Raw genomic sequence first — 22,076 nt, forward strand, 5'->3', positions numbered from 1 at the left:
TTCTAGTTTAGTATTTTCTCTGTGACATTCTTATTATCTATGACTTGAAATGTGAAACTTGCTGTGAGTGTGAAGTCGAGGATTCGTATGTCAATTTATAAACACTGTTGATACTACAATTTATAAATTTATAATTATACTTTAACTCTATAGTAAATCTTTTTTGATTAGTAGCTTAAATTTTACAACTGTTTACAACGTGTTATAAGTTATCATTTGCAAAGTCGCTGTCACAATAATCATCAAAAGCAGTAAGTTTGTTTATAAATTTTATTATTTAATTATGACTTACAAATAACGGTGTTTTGTAGATTTGGTTATGGACATAATATTATTGAAGGGTCAATCATTTTATTTATTTTTGAAATAACAAATTAATATGTTATTTTTAATTAATGAATCTCCGAAATAACATTGGCGTAAACTATATAGTTTTTTAAAAAATATCACTTCTATTTAGTATATCTACAAAACATCAGTTTTATTAATGTTTAAAAGAAAAGATAGTAAAACGAAATTATTTGGGTATATCTATAAATGTATCACTAAATTTCAATATATGTAAGTATTAAAATTTTAAATAAAAATATTGTCCGATTTATTAAATAAAGTTAATAAATATTAGGTATATCGTTTTGATATGTATAAATTGGTAGGAACCATTTAGTTTAATAATCTTAAATGTACTTATAATAATATTATACTGTTTTGGTTACTGATTAAATAATAAAGTAAAAAAAAATAAGTATAAATTCCGGATATAAAAATAAATTCACACATCAAATGATAAATAATTTAAATACAAAAAAAAAGAATAGTTACATCAGTCATACATAATGTAACGTTTTATCCGACTAAAGATTTAAATATCTACATAATTGTGAATTTATTTTATTACCTAAATATCTTACCGAAATACGCCTTTCAGAGTTATAACAATAAACTTCTTTATAAATATGTTTGTTCTTGGTATGAAATGGACTTGTTTTATTCATATTAGACTTTTTATTACGTTGCGCAAATAGGTCGATGACATATCGTTGTATCCTTGCATCTTCGACATTCCGTATCCATCTAGCGACGCCCCGGCGCCGTAAAAGGCGCCACATTGTGACCTTTAATTTTCTATTTATTATGATCACGTGGTCATAACAATAATAAGCATTTGCTTTAAAAAAAGAGACAGTAAATCATAAATTCAATGATTAAATTCACTTTCGCTATGGTTACTTTAAAAGTGATTTAAATTTTAATACTAATTATTATTTTCGTATCTAATTATTAACCTAATACTAAACACCAACTTGATCGTCGCCTGGTAGTACCAAAAATGTTATAAATAAATATTTTTAATTAAATTAGAAATCTAGGCAAATTGATACTCAATACATAAAAAAATTAATGTAAAATTTGTTAATGAGAAAATATATACTCCACAAATATCTAATTGTCGGGCAAAGATTCTTTTTTATTTCATTAGTATTGGTTTAATTTAGAAGAAAAAAGGTAAGACTTAACATTATATTTTATTCACGTACATTATACGTGTGCCTGCAAGCTGCAGAAATAGAAATTCTCTTTTTGAATATATCTTCGAATCGGAAACGACAGCTTCAGGCAAACTTCACATATGATCGACGAAGCAATCCGTTCTGTAATAAACGCGAAAATGGCCGACGAACCGGCAAAAGTGGGACAAGAAAGCATTTCCTCTGAACATTTTCTATTAAACATCGAAACGCTTGAAATCCAAAATAATCAATAATAATAATGATTTCATAACATTTTGAAAGTGTTTCATGAATATTATACATGAATTGAGTGTTATAAAAAGGTTATCTCTTTAAATAATCGCAAAACCATTAACGCATCACTAATCCAATACGCTTGCAATCTATAACATCGCTAACTAATTACGTTCTAATCAGTTAAGTCGCTTAATCTTCCCAAGGATTATCACAGCAAGTATCTATTCTACGAATTGATTTTCATTTCCCTTATACGTTAACTTATCAAATTTTAAATAAGCCTTCACACGTATCTACGTGTAAAATAACGAAAAATACTAGCTTAAATTTGTTATTGATTAGGATTTGCACCAGTTAATGTTGGTCTCTGAGAAGTATACTGACGAGTGTAAACGTTGGTAAACAAAAGACCTCGCAACAATAGATGGGTGGGCGACCGGCCATTGATTCACGCATCGGAGTTTAAACGATGCATTCGTGGAACAGTACGCATTCGGTTACATGGAGAGGTGTCCGAACGGTACCACGATTCCGGTTCTAATTAAAGAGGAATGATTCAGCGAACTCGCCTGACGTTTTGATTAAAATTTGCATTAGGTCTAACAGTATTGTATGGACATTGTAATATTATTTATTAGAGCTCGTGTAAATAATGTCTGCTTAGTTAATGATAAGAGAATAATATATAATTATATATAGTTGCCCGACGAAATCGTTAATTTTTCTGAGACAAAAGTTTGCTTTGTGTTATTACAAGTTATACAGCATTTCATCAAAATTTCTATCATGAAAATCAAATTATACTTTTAATAACGCTACAGATCTCTCCCACAGGTGTTGAAAGTATTTTTTTGAGATAAAAGTATTTTCGGGTAGCATAAATCTCTTGTCGGTCTATAAACTATCTCTATGCAAACAATGACGTCGCTTCGTTTATCTGTTGTGGCGTGAAAGAAGGGCAAACAAACATACTTTCGCATGATTTAGGTAGGGATACTACCTCCCAACCGTTTTATGTCTTCCTGACCGATTCCGACCACGGCGGCCATTCTGCACAAATGTGTGCGCGAACACAGCAGCACGTTATTCCTTCCCACTCGTAGAGAACAATCATCCTCGATCGATGCCTTTACATAAGTGCTTTCGATAATTCAAGCCACTACTGAGAATTCGGAGTAAAACCTTCTTTTATTGGCCAGCTATAATACAAGTTAGCCACTAGACAGACGAAACATTAAAAAAAATAGCTATTCGCGTTAACGGTATATATATATATATATATTCTGAGTCAAAAAAGTCATAAGCGTGCAAAGTTATTTGAAATATTGGAAAACATGATATTGCTCTTTAAATCTCCATTCATTCGATTAAAAATAGTAGATTCCAGAAATATTGTAATGGGGCAATGACCGGGAAACTGAATGGTTTTATTATAGACCTCATCTATTATGCATTTGTTGGTGCCCAATCGCAAGCTAAGGCCGTAAACGAAAATCGTTATTTGTAAAAGTAGAACAGGAGGAACGGGAACGTCGACGAAATTAAACCACATTACGGGCTATGCAAAACGCTTATCAACCCACTCAGAAACTTAAACCTTTGCTCTAGATAGAGCCTAATAAAAATCAGCATTCCAAATTTAAATATTTATATTTTTAAATGCTGAATTCGGTTTCTGAATATGGTTTTTGCTTGTTGTTTCAGTAATAATTTTATCGTCTGTACAGAAATAAAATATCCTAAAGATCGATGAGCCCAAAAGTTACTATGGAAACGAACAGCCCATATTATAATAAGTTGTATGGTGGGTCTACCCACGCTCGTTGCGTTGGTGGTATAACACGGCTGTTCTCTTTGCCTTCGTCTTCATGACGTACATTTTCCATAATCATAGCTTATTGTTAAATATTTTTGTTTGTTATGAAGCATTCTCGTATATAATAATCTAAATGTAAGATTTATTATAAATAATTGTTGTAAAAGTATCCGATGTTAGAAAGGAACGATGCAGAAATTACAAGATGAGATTATTCTACTTTCTAAACATATATTAAGAGTGTTCTGATGCGTTTGTGCAATTAATTTTTAATTACTTTTTTATTGGATTTGAATTTTGTTTATTTATAATTTATCCGACATTTTGTGATTTAATTTCGTGATTAACACAGCTCTTTCCTCGTTAAATATTATGTAATAATAATAATAAAAAAAAAAAAATTATAGTAAAAGTTTTGAGTGATATTTTACTGGTTAACTATTTACGTAATAACCATGTCATGTCTAAATCAAATTTTATAGAATACTTACAAATATTGACTATTTTTTTTTATTTCTAGATGAAACAAATTATTTAAAACTTATTATAAAGAACATAGTTTTTTCAAAACTTTCCAATTTATAACATGACATGGGTTCCAACGAATATGAAGTCATTGACACCGCAAAATAAGATTTTGATGCAGCTAAGCGTAAACATTTAGCAGTCCACGGAATTCTTTGCGATTTTACTGCTTAAGAGCAACGGTTGTTCCAAATTTAAATGTAAATGATTTTGTAGGTATGTTTTTCTAAGATATTTAATGTTAATTTATGTTAATATATATTTAAATATATTGTAAGTATTTATTAGTAATTTTTATGTTAATATATGCTTAAGGCGCTATTCTTTGTATATCTCCAACCGTAAGGTTGTCTGGAGTATTTCGTTATTAAGGGATAGTGTCTCATTGTAAAAAAAATGTATATATCTTTTATAAGTTGTTAATAACGTGATACTTAACTTTAAAATATTGTATTGAAATGATCGTGATAACTTGTATGTTGTGTGGAATTTGATAACGATTATAATATTACACAATATTGGTTATCGAAAGATGTGTAATATAAAATATTTAATAATTATATTAGTTGGCCGCATCGCAAAGTCTACTTTATTTATTTCTCTATAACTAGTTCTCGGTCGCGGCTTCGCTCGCGTTGGCTTTCAGGTATGAATCACGCAATGTCTTTATAAATTACATCCTTTGTGTTATTCTGATATATATAAGCATTGTTATTGTAAAGTTTTCATTAAAATCTATAGATTAGTTTTTGAGTGAAAGGGTAACAAACATTCATACATACAAACTTAACTCTTAATAATATTAGTAAGGATAAGGATTCATGTAGTAAAGTACGTGTTATATATACTGTTCTTCTGGGTAGATCTAAATACTTAAGTGATTGTAACTTAATCTCTAAATAATCTAGAAACCTCTAAATAAATTAGAATTCATTGAACAAATCGTGCGTAATTGAGTAAAAAATATCTAATCGGACTTATTTAGCATTGATTGAATGAATGAATATTAGTGTTTTTGAACGGTGAAATATAAAATAATTGTGCATTTTAATCGAAATGTTCGACGATTTCCACATTTTCAATAATAATACTACAACATTGCACAATTTATTGTTAATAACTTAAAGTAATAAAGGCAGTATTTATCACGAAAGCGTGTTAACAACGCATAAGTTCTTAATTTTCCTTTTATGGAGACAGCTTAATAAGTATAAATTCAATTGATATTTATCGATTCTGAACGAATCTTGTCAATAACACTTCTTTGAGCATTTATTCACACTCTTAACATAATCTGATTACGTTAAAAGCGTAATCTGAATTGAGTTACATTAAATAAATTCTGATATCAAAAGTTCCTCCCTTTGATATGCGGATTTTTATTATGCATGTTTTATAGGAAACAAGTTTAAAAGGAAATGTTTGATTGAGTAGTGTAAAAAAAATTGTGGGCGTTACGGGACGCCCGGCAGATGTGAAATATTGAAATTGATGATTATTGAAAAACAAAGAAAACCTATAAATATGGATATAAATTAAATTATAGAAGAAATTATAGAATTTCGTTAACGAATTAAATATATTTTTCTTTTTATTATGATGATTGTAGCTACCCGGCCCGGCTTCACATGGATACAATAAGGGTATATGTACACACTTTAGATTAAAGAACAAACATAAAAAGTATTTTTTTTCGGCTTGGAAACTTGAAATTCTCCTATTTTTTTCTAGTATGTAATTTCTTAAATGCATGTAATTTGCATAATATGGCTTCCTCTTAAATCCGTCTGTTTATTGATGAAAACCGCTTAATAATCCGTTGCGTAGCATAAAAGATCTAAACGTATCAACGACGGAAAGCGACTTTGTTTTATACTATGTGAAGATATAGCAACAAAGTACACGCTATCCGGCCACGCACGCTCAAGGGACCGCAGAACGGCTATAGAGAGGTACCGTTTGACGTCACGGCTTACGAGCCGGTCTTACCCCCAAGGTGCGCCAATAGTTATCTCTCATTAAAAATTAATAGCCTTGAAATGTTTCACTAACCCACCTCTCATCATGAAGACAATATATACAGCTACTAGACTGCTACTTGGGCGCCAATTCTTCTATCAAATTGTCTCAATCAAATCGAAATGTTATTGTTGCTGTTTGTTGCATAATTTAGTAAATAGTTTTGAATATCTTAATCTAAATTTTTGGTTAAATCTCTAATACTCCTGAAATAATAATATCATTATTCACCAATATATTCCTAATAATAGAATACCACAATTTTTCAGATTTTTTACCTTTGATACCTGAATCGTATACGTCGTATTTACAATTTATGCCTGTGAATATCGCAAGCATAAACTGGGGCAAACTTGAAATTGTGACGTCATCATGAAAGTTTGAGGGCCTTTTAAATCGGAAAATGTCTGTATTTAAAGTAGGAATTATAAATTCACTTGTAATAATTTAAACCTTTGATATTCTACGAATTCGAAACGAATGTTTTTTCTATATATGAGTCTGTAATTAAAACTATGTAATAAGTGTAATATGCGAAGCTAAATGGGATTTCATTTTATTACACGAATCTTTTTTTTACTGTTCCATTTTTTTTTTGTCAATTCATCTATTTGCTAATATTTACTTCTTATTAGCTTACTGTGCAGACAGGTCAAAGCGTGACAAAAAATACTAAGTTCATTAAACGAGTATTTATACTTTAATATTACGTAGTTGATTACTGTTAAACGTGTCCACTAATTTAGTGGAAAAATAACTAATGAGTTTCTTGCTGTTTATTTTCCGTAGAATCTACATTTGGATCCGGCTGTAATTTTACACTTAATTGAATGTTGTTAAATGTCGATTTAAACGTCATTTATCTAATACAGATGTAAAATATACAATTTCAATTATCTCTGAGAATGTATAAAATAGGAAACGATGTCTTACGTTTTATTGCTTACCAGTGTAACGTTTATAGATTTACTGACTCGTCGTCTTGTACCTGGTTCCGTAGATACCGAAGACCATGGTTCATTCCTAGGGTCGGGTCAATTAAATTTAAAAGTTAACTAGAAATCCTCAATAGCAACTGGGAACTACTTCGTGTTTTTCGGTATTTTAAATTAATTATTTTTAAAATTCAACTCAAATGGGGGATATATAATGAAACTCGAAGACTTAAAGTCAGTTAAGACAGTGTTTCAAGAAACATAAAAAATTGTGTACAAATTTATAACGGCTAAAAATATATTCTGTTTAAAATAAAATATTTTTAATATAGAAAATTCTTTGAGTTTCGGAATATGCATCCCATGGGATATCCCGTCCGATACACGGCTAGTTAATCATAAAATTCCAAGCTTGATTCTAAAACGACTAGCACCTCCTTAGTTTTGTATAAAGATATTGTACCTATATATTGAGATAAGATGTCATATGAACTTAAGTTGACATAAGTTAGTTAAGTTTTATCCCTGAAAATGTTACTGTTCTTTTCGGTATAGTTATTCAGCTGAATCCGGAATTCCCTTTCCCGAAATGCTTAGTTCTAGTTGTATTTATGATATAATCAAATTTTATTTGTTTTTTTTTTGAATATAGGTATATATAATTGATGTTTAGAATGTATGTCTGTAACATACATTCTAAACATCAATCGAACGTTTTCAGTGATGACAGGAATTTTAGGTGTAAAAATTGGTTTGAATATATATAGATGTGTTTGTAAACCAATTTCTTATTTTTCTCAGGATAAGCGGGAAAAATATTTACAAAGTTATGAACACATACACAAAACATTTATAGATAGATGATATGCATAATTATGCTAAAATTTGGAATTCTTAAAATTGGAGCCATTACAATAACATCTTACTTTTTTACCAACCAAGAAGCTGTAGAAGCAAGAAGCTGTAGCTTCTTGGTTGGTAAAAAATTAAGATTTAAAAAAATATATAACACAATTTCTTTTTAAGACTGGAGCACTTTACACTATTTTTGACATAACTTTTATAGAGAAATACTAGATTTTTATTCAGTTATAAAGTTTCGAAACACAAGATTATACTGGAGTAACAAACTCGGTTATGATAATATCAAAACCGCTAAGTCACAAAAAAAGTTTGGAAAGGTATGATAAATCATTCATTTTGCGTACAATGCTACAAGCTATAAACTTTCAACTTTCGGTCATTTGATTAGGTCAGATGGAATTTCGTCACGCTTCATTGATTATGTTTACTTCTGTACTTCTCTACCTCTTATCACTAATTTAACTAAATTAACTTTCACTTGGCATTCGTTACATTCAACACATCCACATTTCCAAAAAAGGACGATGTATAAGATATTTGATAGATTTTATAAGAAAAATATGGCGACTGTACGAGTCATCGCACACATTTGTAATTATAAGCCAATATTTTAATTTAATTTATCTAGTACAGCATTGTGATACAAAACGACATCAAAGCATTTTTTGTAAACGCAATGAATCAGTGTATATTCAGCACTCGACGGGTTCGGTTATTTTAGCACTCTCCGGAGTAACCATCCCTTAACTACCATTATTCAGCCTTTCTTCTCAGCTTAGCTTATTCAATTCAACCCCTACAGCGACTATAGATGATATTGGAGTAAGTTGTATGGTGCGATGGGGCCATAAATTTGTCAACTTCCTTGAAACTAATGTTTTCGAGGGACCAGCCGATACGATTACTCGTTAGATTAGTAGATTAGTTAGTAGAAAGAGTTGCAATTCTTTATCCTCAGTTTAGACGAGATTATATCGCGTACATGAGATTAGTCCTATTAGTTTCATTCATAGGGCGCTACCAAATTACAACGTAAACCACAAATAGATGGTCCTATTGCGGTTTGTTCACTTAGACCTCTGCAATTTAAATTTATGCATAATTAATAAAAAGTGCGCCATTTAAAAGGAAACAGTGAACTTCTTTATTTCACCGAGTTCAGGTTGTAGTTTGCAGATACATTGTATTAAATTAAACAACCTGCAAATAAAGATGTCTTCTTGATATGTAAGATTTGATCAGACGTAAAATTCAGAAGTTTTGATTAAAAAAAATCGAGAAGTATCCAGAATGTACTTTAATGTTTATGTGCGTGTAACACATAACAATAGAACCAAAAATGCAAAGTGTCAATGTAATACAAAAGAGCAACTGCTTTATAAACAACATTATGAATAATGAAATCAAAACATCATTGTAGTTTTATTAAGGAATATTTAATAAAACCCTAACAATGCGCAATGTCGTTTATAAACAGACACATTTAAAAAGTACGAACACTGATTCTATATTATATGTACTATGTACATACTATGTATGTATAATTTTAGATATTCAGTTCTATTTATTATTATCGTAATCATAATACCATGGGTTTTGGCCATTGAATTAACATACAGATGAGGGATGGAAATGCATTTTCATTTGCTGTAACAGTATGCAAATTCCCTTTACGCGACGACAATTTTAATAAAATAAATATCGTTGGCGCTGTGTATGTACTGCAAGTTCTATATTAACTTATTTAAAGTTTAGGATGGATTATAAATGTGTAACAATATTACTGTTAAAATTTTATTTAAGTTTTTCATTGATTTTGTAAACTTCGTTTATAAAATATTAAGTTTGACGACAAAATGGACCACCTATTAGTTAGTGTTTACCATCACCCAGATAAAAATTGAAGCAACTTCTTAAACTGTCAATGCGCCGCTGACTACAAGGCTTAATAGGTTTATGTCTCTTATGCCGGTAATTATACTAGCTCACTCATTCAAACTGGAACACAGCAAACATACAATACCAACTATTGCTGTTTTGCGGTAGAATGAACTATAATACCCATCCAGACGAACCTGCAATGTACCCTACTATCGGAGTACCTACTTATCTAAGTAAGGAAAATAACATGATTAGTTTTACTAACATATAAAGTGCTCTTTACAATCTACAATAAATGAAATTATTACCTTTACATGATTACAAAATTCTACTCCTTAATATAAACAAGTAAACAAATCGTCTAATCAAAGCGAATGAAACCACAAGCGAAAAGTTAGTCCATCGATGTTGATGAAATCATAATAATTGATTATTGTTGATACTATTTTTGCAAGCACTATGAGTAATATCAAGTATCTCAGCGATAGGTGCTCTCGATAAATTTACTCGTTATTCTGGGTCAATAAGTTCGTACCTCTTAGTGCCTTCTTGAGATATTAACCTAGTTCCTACTTTAGTGGTTACTGGTTACCGTTTTGTTGCCAAATATGAACTCGAATATTCTTACACGATATTTTTAATTAGTAAAACTTTAGGAAAACAACTGAATAAATGGGGAAAAGATGATGATTATGATTCTAAATTTGCTTATGATGTTTTTCTTTGTGCACGTCATATGGATTATAAAAAGTATATTGGAGATATCGGAGATGCAATCGTAAATATCTAGTCTCTTAACGACTCACCTATCGCGATCAAAATTAAATTTCCTTTGTGATTGCGGTATTGTTCCGTAGGCCTGAAATGAAATGTCGGAAACAAGCGGAGTTTGTGTATTTTCCATCAGTACTTATTGTCTGAACGAGAATATTATTTTATAAATCTAGTTTAATTTTCAACGTAGGTAAAATATGTTTCGTGAATACAAAATGACGAAAAGCATCATTAAAACATTATTTGTCTCATTGTTACATTAATGAGCGTTGTAGTTTCTAAGACTGTCTTTGTTACAAACGAAGTTGCCCGTGTCTGTAGTGTCAGTCTAGACAGAGCTGTTTGTATTTATGCAGACTTTTAAAACATATATCTGCAGGTATTTTTAAATTTATTCGTCTCCTAGTCAACGCTATAAGCAGTTGCAGCGTAATTTGGTTGCTATATCGAGAGCCATTTTTTTTTTGTATTAGTTGCAAGATCCACTTTTTTCTCGGAGCTTTTTTAATATTATGGCGAACATAAATTGATCGTCATTCTATAAATCAATCAATTTTTTCCAATAAGTCCATACGTCCAAAAATTCGAATTTCAAATCTTAAATATACAGGTATACGTCATGGAAGAAAATTATGACAGGATTACCTCAAAAAAGCACTTAGGCTATTGTTGGCATTTATGTACCTATGTTTATATAAGACATCGAAATTTATATTGTGTGTTCGTATATTTTTAAATTATCGAAATTGTACCCGTGATTAAAACTATTCAACTATATTCATCAGAATATACTTTCTCTGTTTATATAACACTTATATCTATACTATCTTATGCATATATTCAAGATAAATATTACATTCGTGATAATCGTATTTAAAGTTATTTCAAACCTAAAAATAGAAGTTCGATAAAAACATTGTTTAAGGCCCATAATCCCATTAGAAACAGGTGTAGACGAAGTTTTGCTGCCGGCGATTCTTACTGGGTCAACAGGTTCACTCAAGCACTAGCTCGTGGACTCAGTCTCTCAACCACTTGCTTAGAAATTCTATACATCTAACAATATATGAAGAAAAATCTTTTATCACGTTATCTTACGAATGCTTACATTTTCCGTGTCTGCAGGTAGACTTTTGCAAGCTAGTTATTAATCAGTAGGCGTTCTTTAACGGATGTCAGATGATCTATTGTCTATTACGAATACGTCTGTAAGAGCGTCTGAGAACTCTGTCTGCATAAAGTTGTTTCTCAAACACCACGTAATTTTTAAATCATACATCTTTTTGACGTATATGCTCTTTGTTACTTTGTTATTTCCCGCCCATTGTCTTAATGGAATTGGGATTTCGCCAGTTATCACGCTATCAATATGTAGTGGTACAATGGTGAGAATAGTTAATTTCGTGCATGTTGAGTTGCTGCGTTAGCCCGTTCAGCGTATTGATTTTTGTTATTTGCATCCAGTCTGCTCTCGTGTATATCTGCAGCTATTGTTGGGATGTCCAATTATACCGTTTTTTTATTGTAATTTCAAAATAATGTGCCACAATCTATTAAATTACTGATATTTCAGAAAAATAATGTTTCTACCTTGCCAATCATACATCACTTGGGAAATGCCCATATATCTAAATTTGTTTTAGTAGAATATAGTATTATAATTTAAAAATAAACAAATTCTGCCAACTTTATATTTAGATCTCTCCAAAAACGATAAAACAACACTGAATATAAAACCGCGATAATGCAGATTGAAATGGAGGCGCTATTTCGAAAGGTACCTGACATACCTTCCCGTTGTCTGGAAATAGTCGTTCACGTGTGCCAGTATTTAGGTCGCGTCCGTTCCATTTATAATTATCTTTGCTGATGCGACGTTTATCACCCATAAAATATGTATGGATGGGCCCCACCCTGGTTACATAAAAAAATATTCCAACTAATTAATGATACTTAATCATATAAATATTAATTGACGAGGTGGACGATAAGTTGAAGCTCTTTAGATTGATACGAAATATAATATTGCGTATTTTTTATCTTATTACCTCTATTTTAAATTAATTCGTAACCAGTAATTAATCCTTGAAAAGGCTTTATTAAAATGTAGTTTCGAAGCGTGTTAAATATATACATCAACCTTGAAATCATGACGTACATGCCATCCTTAATCGCTAAGTGGTTATTTGATAGTATCACCTAGTCGTAAGTAAATTGAGCAATTACCTCCTGAGATTACTGGGTAATTTAGAGGGAGATGATATCGATCACGTTTGTAAACATACCGTTATTATATATACTTTGCCATCTTGATACAATAAGCCGTCTAAGTTCGATATCGTATTCATACCAGGGTCGGCTGTTCATAAAATTTTGATTATATAATAAATTTATATCACAATATCAACATAGTTAATAAACTACATGGTTTGAAGACTTTTTCCTTTGTCATACGTTTCGTGAGACAAAGGAGAAAGTCTGTAAGAGAGTAAAGAGAAAGGGAAACTATATTTTTTATATATTTTCCAAATATTATTTTGGTCTGTGTATAATTTGTGTTAAAATAGTGTTTAATAGTTAGTAAATAGAACGGTCACGGCGTTTTGTTGCTTTTAATTTTTAGGTTTTTTGTTTTTTAAATCGAATTCAATAAGAAAATCATGTCATTTATATACGCTGTTTAAGAATTGCATCTTAAAAAAAAATGTTATACTAATTAAACAACATATATCTTTGTTTAACATTTGATACTGTACACGTCCATATCATTTACATATTTCGTTTACCCTTGCTGAAATTTGCAAGAAGCCAAGTAGCTTGAAATATAAGTATGGAGACCTTATATTTACATTATATTTAAGAAAACCATACGGTAAATGTAATTTGCCGTCAGATGCAATATGTCGTTACGTAAATGTTACCCACATCTGTTGTGTTGGTATTGGCTTCGAATGCATACTTGTCGACCCTTGCGAGGGACGCTTATTGGGCACGTGCTGTTTTTTGTATCGTATACTTAAGATTTATAATTGTATGCAAACTTAAAATTTACGAGAATATTACTTATAGGGCATAAAATAAATCCCCCGAATAGTCGTTTATGATAAATTTGAGAAACATTTTATATTTAAAATATATTATTACGCATCAAAAGATAAAAATACTTCAGTTCAATTTTTTGAGGTTCTTACATTTTACGTAATACGCGACATGAATATTATTGTGCTGTTTCTTATGATTAACCCTTTACCTCTCAGTGTATAATTTCTATCTTATAATAGCAGCTTTTACAGCGACCCATTTTCGTTCTCAGTGCTCTTATAAGTTAGGTTGTGTCCTACATTTTCATATCGTTATACTTTTGCAAGTCCACTTTTATTCTTGCCATTATGTTCGCTAAAATTATTTACATAATTAATTTTTAATATATTTTTTGAGATACATCGTTTTTTGTAGTTAAATAATATACCTTAAAACCGAACTATCTATTTAATGATTAAAACCTCATTAGAGTGTTTGAATTACTGGTACATAATAAATTAAACAAATTACATTTCGTAGGTGTTAAATGTTTTCGTACATGTCACAGGAATATAAAGTGCACCGCGCTAAGCATTGTTGCCTGCCACACGCACTGATTGCCTATAAATCTTAGCGTTTGCTTATCGAATGTCGTCTGAAAATACAACTAACTAATTCAGGCGGAGGATCGGCACGTTTGTGGTGTTCGGGCGTGGCCCTCGGATATTTTTATTACCACACACAGCCATTGCAAGGAACATTTAACTTTTGCACAACGCCCAATTCCATTTGTCACTTGTTAAGTTACAATATTTCCAAGTTTGTCATGCAAGTTATAAATATAGAATATGAAAAATAGAAATGTCTAACCTTTTTCTGAAGTCGCTGTGAGTGTCGGTTATTTATTGCCGTTTTGGTTCCATTCCATCTGCGTCAGTTGCTCTAACTAAAGTCTTAATGGCTGTGAGTCAATACGTTGAATGATTTATTTCTTTGGTGTTTTAATTTTTAATTATTCTCATCAAGCTGTGTATTTATATAATAACTTTTTTGAAATTAGAATCTTTAGTACTACGAATAATAATTGTTGCATTACTCATAAAAGTCATTTGCGACTCGAGCAGACTGCTGATTTTACGATTCAGTTTATGATTCAGTAACGACGCATTCATCGAAACAGATTACTTTAATTCTATAAAAACATTTACCGTGTAACTAAGTAGGTATGTACGTGTTTATAAAAACTGTTGTTTATAAGAACTGAATATTTTTATTAAGCAATCAATCATATGAAAAAGATCCGAGATAGTTATAACGAGAGAAGATACGATGATCAAAATTTGTTTATATTTAAACCCATCGTTCTCCCATAACTATCTGACACTTCATAGTTATTTGAAATGGGAACCATATGCTTCTTAATTACGTAAGGCGTAACAAAACAGTCTTTTTGTTTACTTTGGCACGAGTCACGATCCTACAGAAAGAGGAATCAAATTTTCAGCATTGATCAAGAGAATTAGGTGTTTGTTTTCGTTTGTCTAATGTAAGCTTAATTTTATCTGCAGACATATCAATTAGAACATTTCTTGAAGTTATTATAGCTCTACAGCAGCAGCGCTTTGCATGTTCGGTAAGTATGAGTGAGTAAGTATATTTTAAGGCTCAAGGGACACAGCAACCCGAAAGACTGACAGCGTTCTGGCAACAAAAGGCATGAATAGAATTCTTACAATGTAATCGTCATTGGTGGAAAGGAGTCTATTTATTAATGCTTGTAATCAATATAAACATTGTAATGAAGTAAAACTATATGCCCCGCAAGTAGGTTAGTTTAATTTACCATTTTTTCCTTGCACTTAGAAACAAAGTCGAAATCAGACGAACCGAATTCTTCATTAAAAAACTAGCTTTTTTTTAATTTAACGATATTTTTATTAAATGTGTTTTCTCGAACAAGTTTATGGTTAGTAAAAATAAAGATAAATGACCAATCAACATCCTTATCATGAAAAAAAAACCATCTCGAAATGACCTTCTGTTGTAATCTAGCCAAAATTGTTTAAATTTTTATCTTATCGATTTCATAACCTAATAGAATATTTATTTTAGTAGTTGGTCCTATCCAATTTTTATTTTTGTCTTTATTTTCTAATCTTAATCGGGCGATACTTTAAGTTTTCCAAATTTAGCCCTTACATTGATATATTTTTTTACATTTAAGTCTTTTTTTGTAGGTTGTGTTTTTTTAAGTTTTAGGAGACTGGTGTTTTCTTAAAGTTTTGAAACTTTCTTCATTCCATAAGCTTTTAAAGTATTATACAAATGATTTTAATAAACCTAATACGTATTTAAAACAATGAATAAGCAATTAACCTAACGACTTCAAGTTAATTCTTAAAGACTTTACGATTATGTAATTAGGAGCTATTTAAATTATCGTATTCAAAAGTTTAATAAGTATGAATTGAATAAACTACGAATACAAACTACTGTCAGGTATATTTTTAGAATTGGATTTCAATGCCTTATAAATAATGTCAATTTACTTATTTACAAAACAATTTCTGATTTAGTATGTTGATATTCTCTTTCCCAACGTTGCATATCGCAACCTTTGTAAACATTCGTTATCATATCAGAGACATACAAAGCTGGTTCGACGCCTCCAAGCGAGTGCTCGACGCGCGCGCCCCCTACCGTGCCGCCCCCCGCGCGTCCGCTGCCCTCGTCTAATGCAGTCTCCATTGTATAGTCAGACGGACCGGTCGTGTTTTAAGTAATTTCAAAGCTTTCCGATTTCGAGCTTGTTCGTCTAGTTTATAATGAAGTGTTCAATAATTATTTATAATTTAAATTTAAATACTTAAACTCATAACGGTTCTATTAAACAGTGATTGTGATATAGTGAATAAACATTAAGTTATGTATTTGTCGTTGAACCGTCAATGGTAACGGTAAACTTGTGTCAATATCGTTAATTTAACTAAGTTCGTGACAGTGTTTATGTCGTCGGGATGTTACAAAGTATTTAGTAACTTGGAAGATATACAGGTTCGTTTTATAATATCAACGTTAATTTTATATTATAATACTAATTTCAGATTTCATACACGACAATAGTCCATTGTTGTGAGTGTTACGCATTTTTTAATATCTTTTCATTTCTCTGTAATTTAGTAACGGTACAAATTTTCCGACCAATTATGTAGGAACTATGTAATTATTTTATTTTTGATCGTGAATTGTTTTCTTATGTCAAATTAACGTTTATTTATGTATATTACTTTTCTGCCATCTGCGATGACATAAATATTTAATTATCCCACGATTTTATTAACGGAGGGTGGGACTTGTGATGCGAGGAAACGGGATAGCCATATTCGAAAACAGGGGTTGCCACTGCTTTAGAGCACTCGGATACAATAGAGGGATATCCAAGAGAATGTACTCAGACGGGCATTTAGCGGATCCTTTAAATGTTCGATAATTTTTCATGAACAGTTAGAAATATTCATCCTTATATTAAATTAAAATGCTTTCAATGATAATGTATGTTTAATTTATTGGTGGAATGTATGTTGTACTAAAACCTTTTCTCTTTGTGTTTTCTCTTGGGGTCTTCCTGTTTAACTTATCGACGTTGTGGGACCCGTATCATGCATGTTTTATCTTGACTGTACATGTTTGGGGCTCGAGCGTTTCGACTGTTATCGTGTGTACCTAAACAAATACAAGATTAATAGTTTTAAGAAGATTATTTAATAAGTTTGTAACTCAATCTCAAGTAAAGATAATGCTTAACATTGTATACATTTATTGTTGTAGTATTATTGGCTACCCGTCACTGCTTCAAACGAGTACAATAATTCTATGTACAACTTTTTGATTAAAGAACAAATATATAACGAAATCTTGTTTCTTTTTTTCGCTATGGAATGTTCAAATGATCGGCTTTTCTTTACTTATATATGAATGCATTGTATATAATAAACCTTCATCTTGAATCGCTCTGTTTTTTGATGGAAAACGTAGCTTAATAGATCTAAGCGTACACACGACGGGAAGCGACTTTGTTTCATAATATGTAGAGATATCCTAATTATTATTTTGAGTTGTAAATACTTTCACGATAAACTGTTTTATATCTTTATTGTTTTGTTACGAATTTGCTTAAGAAATGACGTCAACGAATTAATATTTATTGATGCCCATAAAATTTCCCTTATTTCTACATGAAGGTTAAATTATTTAATAAAAAAAAATCTGATTGCGACATTATTTTTGTAATCATTATGAAAAATTATCTGAAGACGTAAATGTGTCTTTATCTAATAAAAATATTTGTACATAATCTGTAATGATAATATCTCTCTGCTAACAAAGTTCTAACACAAATTATCGTGTCGATTATATATTGATTAGTATCTGAATTCATTCTTTACCTATTTATAAACAGCGAAGGAACAATTACGCTACTGTAATCACATTAAAATAAAAATTAGTCATCGGCAAACATACACTTATCCTGAGTAAAGAACATGTGAAAAAATTTAAGTAATCGGTAGCATAACTGTGTCATGATGAGTTAATGATAATTGTAAAATTAATAACTAAGATTTATTAACGTTATCTTTGCTAAAAAAGTGCATAGATTGAAGGAATTAAAAAAAAAGATTCATAGATTGTATTTTCCTCCATTTTGGTGCCTTTCCTTTGTCTTGTAGGCTGAGCGGGATACTCAGTATTACGGACTATAACCCTCTACCCTCCTACTTGGGTCCCCTTTGTTACTAATCTGTTATGCTTATGATATTAATGTTTTCAAAAAGTAAATGTATCAGTACTGGGCTATGGTCTCGTCTCCGTTTGAGGAGATGGCTTGCAGCTTGCAATTGGCTTGATACAGATTTTGCAATATACAATTGGAATATGACACATACAGGCTTCCTCACGATGTTTTCCATCTACGTCGAGCACGAGATGAATTATGAAACACAAATTAAGCACATGGAAATTCAGTGTTGCAATCATTGTATAAGATGCACGCGGTCTACACACTTGCCTACCTCGCCTGTAATAAAAAAAGATACATTTCATAGCATAAACCAACGAAGATGATGCGTATTGACAACTCTCTTAATAAATCTTTGAATGCCAGTAAAACTGTTCTTGTTATCCTTTACCAAATATAGCTTCATGTATACAATAAAGACATTGGCAGAAGAGAAAAAGAATATAATTATACTTATAACATGGGATGTATCCGGTGAAGCAAGGATAACTTGAAATGCACATATTTTTACTTTTAAACCAACAGATTAAATGAAAATTAATTCATAAAAGATCATGCCCATTTAAAATGTTTCCTTTAAATATGTTATCCTTTAATCGAATACATAAACAAGTTAATAAAGAAACCATATACCTAATAAGTTGATTTCATTTGTGTGTTGTTTTCGTTTTAAACATTTAAATGGCTTCCAATTTTTTTTTCGTTGAATTTAGTACTCAGAATCGGTTATTTACTCGAGTCTTTGTTAATTTTATCTGTGTAAATTTAAGTTAACTATGCAATGAAATTAATTTAACGATAAATGAAATTCAATCTCACCGACCATATTGATGTAATAATGACGTAACTACAGTACCTACGTAACTCTAGTTGTGATAATTTATATTGATAAATTGAAAACTCGTTACAATTTTTACGAATTCGATGTATTTAAATTTTCTATACTCTGTTTCGTGAAACAGTATTTAGGTATCGGTAATCGTCCAACAGATTGTTAAATGTTTTCTCTCTTTTGAAGGAGATGATCAACCTGTGGGACTGTAACGGTTAGAGCAATGCAACTGTTGATATCAAATATTTGTTACGGATTGATATAAAATCGAATAAAATCAAATAAATATAAATAATTAATATGGACCTATGCAGTAGCATTTTACTCCATAATACTGATTCATCGACTGCAACATTTAACAAACCGCAACAAATATTTGATTGAAACAGTTGTTATGTTATAACCGTAATAGCCCCACTGATTTCATTATTTATTGATCGCATACGAGTTTGTAAATGGATAATAGATGTACATATATATATGTATGCATATAAGGTATAATATCATCATCATATCATAATATCATTATCCGATACACCAAGGTTTCCTCACACTGTTCACTGCTGGTTATGTGGAGAGTATTAAACAAAGATTAAACCGACTATATTTCAAATGATGATTTTTTATGTTTAATCAAATGAATAATAAACTTAATAGGTAAATTGGTACTCATAGTATACGTGTAAATTGTTTACGTTGAAAGGTTTTTTACCAATCATGGCGCAAGTCGTGGCTTAAACATAGATAAAAATAAATAATTAGTAAAATGTGGTCTATAGAACAGTATTGGCGGGTAGTGTTGGTTGATGTAATCACGAATAATAATATTTTGATTTCAAAACGTGTTTGTCAAGTCATCGTATACATTAATTTGCTTTATTGACGTGAGAGCAATCGCTTATAATTTATAGGACATTGACCTAGTATATCTGTAACGATTTACTCTATATAAAGATATGAGTTCTTCGAATCAGGAAGTACAGTACAACTGAGTGATCTTATTAAGGTCGTTTTGTTCGTTTATTTTTAATATAAAGGCAGACGTGTCTGTGTAGTATAAGCTGTAAACGTCCTCTAGAGCAAAAAAGACTGTAGCCCAATATGACCTTTATTTATTTACATAGTTTCACACTACGAAAGAAATAAAACAAACGAGCCTACTTTACAATCTTGGTGTGCGTGACTGTTACGATTGATACTCGCCATACGTCTTTGGTAGTGTGCCTGTACTTAGTGGCCAACTGATGGCCATTATTTTTTTGTCGGGTTCTCCGCTCTGACAGTCTATCTAGAATAAGAAATAATCAAAGATTGCAACTTTAACAGCCTGCATTTTTACTTTTCAGAATAGCTAAACAAAATATGTTCAAGGAAACTTTACACTATATACGTTAAAAAAGTGTCCAGTTGGGACCAACTAAGCCACTTGATACTAAGAGGTCACCGATGACAATAACCATTTCAGCCATCAATATACCGTCAACCGTGACGTCACTAAGAACATCGTAGTCCCTGGTGTCTGCTTACAGTGGTTCAATTAAAGTGTAAAGCGGAATACACCAATACAGTGTATTGGCGGCAGAATAATAATAATAGACAGGTCCTGATACGAGCTCAGGCGTGCTTGCATAAGACAACTACTAAGATAATTTAGCGTAGGTTACCTTATACTAATAGAGATTGTCTCATGTTGTTTTGTTGAGTCATTTAAATTTTTGGACAATTAGTATAAATTAATGGTCCTATAAATGTTTTTATTAATGAGGCAATATAAAATAAGTTTTATATTATCAAAAAAAAAAAATATTCCATAGTGAAATAACATTTTAGAACACGTGATATATCTATAGTGCGGTAAAAAGATTTTTGATGATCTCAAAAAAATAGAAGAGGAATCTCCAAAAGCATATCTTCTTACTATTCGCATACACTCATATTCATGTAATTTTCAAATCTTTGTAGACTTTAAGCTTGAAATGGAATACCTAATTAAATACAAGGAACCCTGAACTTGATTTTGCATTCAAAATTTAATACAAAAAACACTTAGTACTAACAATCATAATATAAATTAGAGTGGTCCATATAATGATGACATAATTTATTACTTCGGATTATATTGATAACACGTCAGTGTTTTGTATGCTGATGATTCATTTACCAAACAAGTTTGACAACATCTGATTAAAAATTAGTAAGATGGAATGACTCAAACGTAAAATGTTGAATTCAAAAAGGATTAAAGCGAGGCCGGTCATTATGTTAAGTTAAATTTTTGTTAGGGAAGACCGTCTGGGTATGTTCCACCCACAAATTCTCACGCAAAACAATAAAGCTTCGTTTGGCTGAGTTCGTATGAAGGGTGAACCGTTGATTGACAGCTGGTTGACGTAGTATGTTTTTTTTTTTCTCAAATAATCATCCAAACATGTCCGTGCCTTTGCATCATAATCTTAATGTTAGGATTAATATGTTTTAATTTCACTTTACGACATCGATTCCTTTATTGGCTCAGATTGATGTGTCTTTCTTGCACTGTGTTGTTTTTTTTTTGGAATTAAGGACTCCTAGACACATCTGGTTGGTATGCGGCCGATCTATCCATGATCAGGTCATTTCTAATATGGTCCAGAATCTTTTTATGAGTCATGTGAGTCTTGGCTGTGGTTTCTGTGCTCATTTTTGTGCTTTTCGTGATTCTATATCGGATTCTATATTTCCTGTTAGAGCCTTTGAATGTAATGCGTTTTATACACATACAGCACACAGACACGTGGTACATTAGTCAAGTGGATTAACATTTGAACGATGTAAAAACTAAAATTATTTTAATTAAATTAACTGTAGGTATTTATTTAAAATTTAA

The 22,076-nt window shown here is 30.9% G+C and overlaps 1 protein-coding gene across 3 annotated transcripts in view; it reads left to right on the forward strand.

Annotated features, from left to right (window-relative positions):
* Positions 1 to 94: 94 nt before the first annotated feature.
* The window catches only part of LOC125069143 (tyrosine-protein kinase Src64B), a 74,802-nt gene continuing 52,820 nt past the window's right edge, over positions 95 to 22,076 (forward strand). For 2 of the 3 annotated variants that reach the window (XM_047678534.1, XM_047678532.1), the window contains exon 1: positions 16,344 to 16,637. The gene's annotated coding sequence lies outside the window, so the exon portion shown is untranslated. Of the gene's footprint in view, positions 252 to 16,343; positions 16,638 to 22,076 lie in introns of those variants that run through there. The other variant, XM_047678533.1, reaches the window with a different exon arrangement.

The sequence above is a fragment of the Vanessa atalanta genome, chromosome 15 (assembly GCF_905147765.1).
Source record: "Vanessa atalanta chromosome 15, ilVanAtal1.2, whole genome shotgun sequence".
NCBI classification, from domain to species: domain Eukaryota; kingdom Metazoa; phylum Arthropoda; class Insecta; order Lepidoptera; family Nymphalidae; genus Vanessa; species Vanessa atalanta.